Source organism: Triticum dicoccoides, chromosome 7B, assembly GCF_002162155.2.
Source record: "Triticum dicoccoides isolate Atlit2015 ecotype Zavitan chromosome 7B, WEW_v2.0, whole genome shotgun sequence".
In the NCBI taxonomy this organism is placed as follows: domain Eukaryota; kingdom Viridiplantae; phylum Streptophyta; class Magnoliopsida; order Poales; family Poaceae; genus Triticum; species Triticum dicoccoides.
This window is the reverse complement of record NC_041393.1, coordinates 113918142-113924141: the sequence shown is the minus strand read 5'-3', so window position 1 is coordinate 113924141 and position 6000 is coordinate 113918142.

Here is a 6000-nt window from a genome sequence, read left to right as displayed (position 1 = left end):
GCCCGGACGCCGCCCCGTCCACACCACCGCCGCCCGGACGTCGCCGGAGCACCACCACCACCACTCCCCGGCATCCTTATCCTCTCCGACCGCCTCCTCCACCCCGGCCCGCTCCTCCAAGGTAAGCTACCGCCCCGACCCCTATCCCCTTCCCTCCTCCCATCCCATCTCCATATGAGCATGATAATTTGCATGAACAGCCTAGTTCATAACAGCCTAGTTCATCATATTATAGTACTCATATTCGGATCGGAGAGAGTGTCATTTGGTTTCAATTGTGGGAGAGTTTCTTGCTCTGTACCAGTTGCGACCGTCTATGGTTTGGTAGTCCTAATGTAGTATCTTTATTATTAGGTTATAATGCCACTCAACTGAAATGAGGCATGCATTGCATTGTTTGTTTCAAGTTAATGAAGTGAAATTTGCTCTCGTCTCACTTTAGTAGTCCGCTGTAGTCAAATGGCTGGCTTGCCAATCTTCAATCTACTGTCTGCTGATATTGTTAACCTTATATAAGTAGAAAAAAGTCTAGTCAGAACATTTCAACCACGTTAATGTGCAAACTTCATTTTCTACGTTCTCAGGCATGTATTCCTGTGTCTGTTATCTGAATTCAATGAATTTTGTTCTCACCTCATCTCAGTTGTCTGCAGTCTACAGTTCTGATATTTCTGTTTCTTTTTTGTCAATATGATCTACCTGCTGTTATTCTGGAGCCAAAGTGAAATTGCTTAGTCCATGTGGATGTGGAAACTTAGTTTCCTATGTTTGAATACATGCTTACATTACCCATGAGTCAATATTTTGGCCCTGAAATCATTGTCTGCACCGAGAATCTTAAATTCTCGGAGTGACATGTTTGATTAAATTTGCCATTTTCACTTGTTTAGTAGATGCAGCTCGGCATGTATTGTGTTCCTCTCGGCTTGTTCATATGTGCACTTGTCCATGGCACAAACTGTAAGAGTACCATATCCACTTGTAAAATGTTCATTTAGTTTCAGTAAACATATATTGCGAAGCATGACATGGCCTTTGTGAGCTCCTTTGTATAAAATGAAATGCAAGGTTGCTGATACTGTAACCCAGATCACACAGATCAATTTTTTTTCAATTTATGCAACTGTAATAGTACCAACCAGATTACACAAATCATTTTTTCTTCAGAAGTGTGTCATAATTTTCCTGTCCTAATTGTTGTTTTGATTCAGAAGTGATGATTTGCTACAACCAGTGCATGCATGCCTTCTTTCTTCTTCATTTTTAGTAAAGTGCTCTGTTCTGGGTCATGGACTTTGTGCCATGGACCAGTGCATGCATGCTGCTGCTGCTGCTGTACTACTTGTCAAGTGATGCTGCTGCTGGTAGTTGTGATTTTGTCAAGTGATGCTGCTGCTACTTGTGATCTTCTAAAATGACCCCTTTCTCCTGAAACGTTGATTAATTTCCGTTTCGGTTGAGAAATGGGGCACTCCAAGGTCAAGAAAATTAGCAAAGGTCATGCCCAATTTTCTTGACCTAGAAGGTGCCCGATTCTCAACCGAAATAAAAATTAATTTGCTTTAGTGGTTGGATTAGTTTAGTATTTTTTTCACACACTCGGACACCCTTGCTTGCCATGTGTGTGAGAGAGATAGTGAGAGGAGACAAGAAGAAGGGGGTTAGGAAGATGTTGCCTGCTCATCAAAGCTAACCATCTCCCCCTTTTCACCCCTTTTCCTTCGTCTTTTGTGGGTTGCAAGGAAGCTACTGTCTTAGCTAGCTTAGCTTGTGCACAAATCCCAGTGTTACAATCTAGAAAATTAGCCTGCAAAGATGAGGTCCCATGCTGGCTATACCACTGCATCATGCAACAGTGCCTTCAAGATCCAAGGCAATATCACAAACATCATAGGCAATTTGACCAAACTCACAACCTTGTATCTTTGCAGCAACCAACTTTCTAGACACACCCCTCAAGAACTAGGTTACCCTGAGAACGTGGACTTGGACCTTAGCAACAACACACTAACAGGTTCTATCCCAAAACACCTAGGCAATATCACAAACATCTCTCAATTGTTCCTTGACAATAACCAACTTTTTGGCGACATTCCTCGAGAATTAGGTTATTTGGTCAACTTAGAGATCTTGTTCCTTGACAATAACCAACTTTTTGACCAAACTTTGTTTCTATTTAGAGAGAAACATGGCCCACAATGATGAGGCCGGGGGTTCGGGCGGCAAGGCATTCTGGGAGCTGTCCCAGGAGATGGAGGAACAACCTCACTTGTATGAGACCGCCGCCTTCCCCACCGATCCTGAGACCATGGATGGTGCCGCCGAGGATGACCACACTGATGCCACCACTGATGGTGCCGCCAAGGATGCCACCACTGATGATGGCGGCGCACGCACAGATGGCAGCCAACCGAAGAGGCAACGGAAGGACCGGCGCCCGATCGTGCTCCGCACCCTCAAGGAGGAAGTTACTGAAGTGGACTCCAACGGGAATCCAACGGCGCCCGAATGAATAGTCAAGGGGTACTCGCTTCAGCTCGGGTGCATTATCCGGAGCACCGTCTCGATCAACACCGAGAACCTGAGGCATCCTGACCGAGGGAATTTGCGCAACCTCCTCTTCACGAAGCTGCACGAACGATACAAGTTCCCCGCTGAATTTGAAAACACAAGCCTCAAAGGGAATAAAGTGAACAATGCTGCCCTCACGAAGATGAGCAAGGCCCTGTCTACTTGGAAAAGCAATGTGAAGAGAATGATCGAGAAAGGTGAGAGTTATCAGAAGATCAAGGAGAAAAATCCTTCGATCACCGAAGATGACTACAACGACTTCAAGATCAATTGCTCGAGCACCGCAAGCTCCCAATCAAGTGAGTGGGGGAAACAAATGCGGGAGCTGAACATAGGGGAACACACACTCGGTCCCGGCGGTTACAGAGTGGCGGAGCCTATATGGGACAAGGAGGAGGCGGACCGTGCCGAGCAAGGCCTACCGCCCCTCTTCGATAAATACGGTGACAAGCAGACCAGGAACTTTGTCAGGGCCCGGTACAAGAAGGACCCGAAAACAAAGGAGCTTACCACGGATTCAAAGACCAGGCAGCTTGAGCTTGTTCTGGTAAGGAATACACCCCCGCGTAATTAGCTCCATATGGTTGCATTCTAATTAATGAAGCCAAATTTCTAAATGGTTCACATTCCTTCCGCAGGCGACTGAAAGCAGTAGCGCGGGGTCGACTAAGAGCAACCCTTGGGACACCACTCTAAATAGGGGGTTGAATGTAATGAAGAACAAGGATAAGCTCAGTAAACCGACGTCAGCTGGTCGTGTGGCCGGCAAAGGCTTGTCGACAAAATGGGGGTCATACTATACCGCTGGTGTGCGGAAGGAGAAAAAGACCAGCTCAGAAAGCCAGGCGCGAGAGGTTCAAGAACTCAAGGCACAGGTGGCGCGGATTCCGGAGATTGTCCAAGAGCAAGTGGAACAACGACTCGGAGCGACGATCACCGCCCTTGTGCCTACCTTGATCTCGGGGTTGAGTGCGTGGATTGCGGGCGGCCAACAGGGGCCGCCCCCGATTCCTAGCTTCACGGCCAGCAACTCGCATAATGCGATGGCGGGGCCATTGGTGCCTCCGACGGAGGCGGCATTGGTGTCTCCGACGCCGGCACGGGAGCTTAATGCACCCGGGTGTACGCCGGCCGGCACCTCTTCAGCAAGCGGCCCCTCCGTCAACTGCACGCCCGCCGTTGGCGGTGCGTCGACATTAGCCGAGCTCGACGCCATCATCACGGTAACTAATTAAGCCTCTCTCGGCCGAGGACTTCATCTCCTTGCCTTTGACTGGGCATCCCTAACGCCCTACATGTTTTCGCAGGGCGCCGCCGACGTTCCGTGCACTCTCCTCCACTTCGTGAACAACGAGTTGGTCGATGTCGCCAAGGGCAAAATCGTTCAACCGGGCAACCCCTTGTTCCACGGTACCCAGATGCCACCCAACTTGTTTAGGGTTCAACTGGTTCGGGTGCTGCCAGGCTGCGACGACTTGTTATCTCCGATTCGACCCGTCGGGGCCGACGATGAAGACGTGATGACCCTCAGCGCCTGCCTGAGCTGGCCCCTGCTTTGGCCGAAGAGCTAGATTCATTTGGGGGCGGGGGAAACCACCCCAAAGACAACACCGCCAGTCGTGCTGGCGCCAAGTCGGCCCCATGGAAAGACCGCCGTAACGGTGCCGGACATCCCTATGCCACTGGATCCAAACATGCATATGGCACAGGATCAGAACGACGACGACGACGACGATGATACATTTGGCAACGTTGATCAGTACTTTGCCGAGCATGGGTACGATGGCGACTTCATGGGGCCTCCTTCTCAAGAACCAAACCCAACAAAAGACGTGTGCGATCTAGCTGGTACCGCGGAGAAGCCAAGTTGCAACAGGCGCCGTCTGGCGTTCAGCTCTCAGGAGACGCCTCCAGCTGCCGACTTCACCGAGCCTCAGATAGGCGAGGTGCAAAATATTATTAGCCCCAACACACTCAAGAAGGCGGTCTGTGAGCAGAACTCGGTCCCATTACAGGAGAAGAAGAAGGCACGCAAAAGAAAGACTAAGAAGGGTGCGAGCCAGCCGGCACCGAGTACGATCCGTGCTCAGGACGGGCCACCTTCACCGCAGGATATCTCGAGGAGGGTGCATGTGGCGGGTAGGGCGATGCTACCGACAAATATGCTCAATGCTGCAACCGGTGCTATGCGGAGTCTGCATGACAGTGTTCTTTCTTTGGAGAAGCGGCGTCTCAGGGAGAAGGATGTGGCATACCCGGTTTTCGCGGCCAAGGTGCCAGAGGGCAAGGGCTTTGTGGATAACTCCATCGGGCGTACGATCGTCCTGCGTTTTGATGACATCCACGCTATGTTGAACCTTCATCCGCTGCACTACACCTTCGTTCGGCTATTTTCGCTGAGTATGGAGATGCGGATCATTCGCGACAAGACCCCGGACATCGTGATAGTCGACCCCTTCTACATGTGTGCCAAGATCTTGGGCAGCGCTGGGGACCGGCAAGTCGCGAGTTCTTACCTTGAAGGCGTCATTCTGGCAAACCAAGATAAGGATAACTTCCTCGTGCCTTACTTTCCCGAGTAAGTCCTCCCCTCAACCGGCCCGTAACATATGAATTCTTACATTTCGATCGTTTTTCTTTTAACATTCCGTGTTTTTTGCAGTGACACACGTTGCACGCTCATCCTCCTAAGCCCCAAATATTCCATGGCCACGTATTTCGACCCGGACCGTCAGTCGAACGTAGACTACACAAATGTCAAGAAGGTTCTTGATGATGTTCTCCCCGGCTACGCCAAATCCGGAGGCACCTTCACCAGGCCTATTCGTAAGTACGACAAGCACGTGTTCTCCCACAATACGACGTTCTGCTGCGTCAAGCAGCCGCCTGGCGGTCAGAAGGGTGCCTACTACGCCATCCATCACATGCGGGCGATCGTACGGGACCATCATCAACTTCTGCTACCGAGTAAACTCAAACATTGGGCCGCGAGCGTGTCGGCAATCCAGGACGCGGACCTCCGACAAAAATTCTTTCGCATCCAGTCGGAGTTTGCGGAAATCATCCATCAAGATGTCCTTCGTACCTCGGGGCAGTTCTACCTCAAAAATCAACCGTCCAACAGTGACATCGACACAATGCTACAAATGCAGGCTGACAACGACCGTTATTTCATGACTCCCATGATAGACGGCGGCTTCATCCACGCTCCGGTCCCTTGAGTCGAGTCGAAAGCAGTGATGCTGTGTCTAGTTCTGAAACATCGATTGGCTCATGTTGTAATTAAACTTTAATGAACTTGTAGTATGTCTTTTTGGTTTCGAGAGTCGTTCAACTTAGATGTAATCGATGCTATTAATGTCTTGCTTTTCTCTTCCGATCGTTCTGTTGCATACTTATATATTGCTTATGTATTGTCTGTGAATTGGT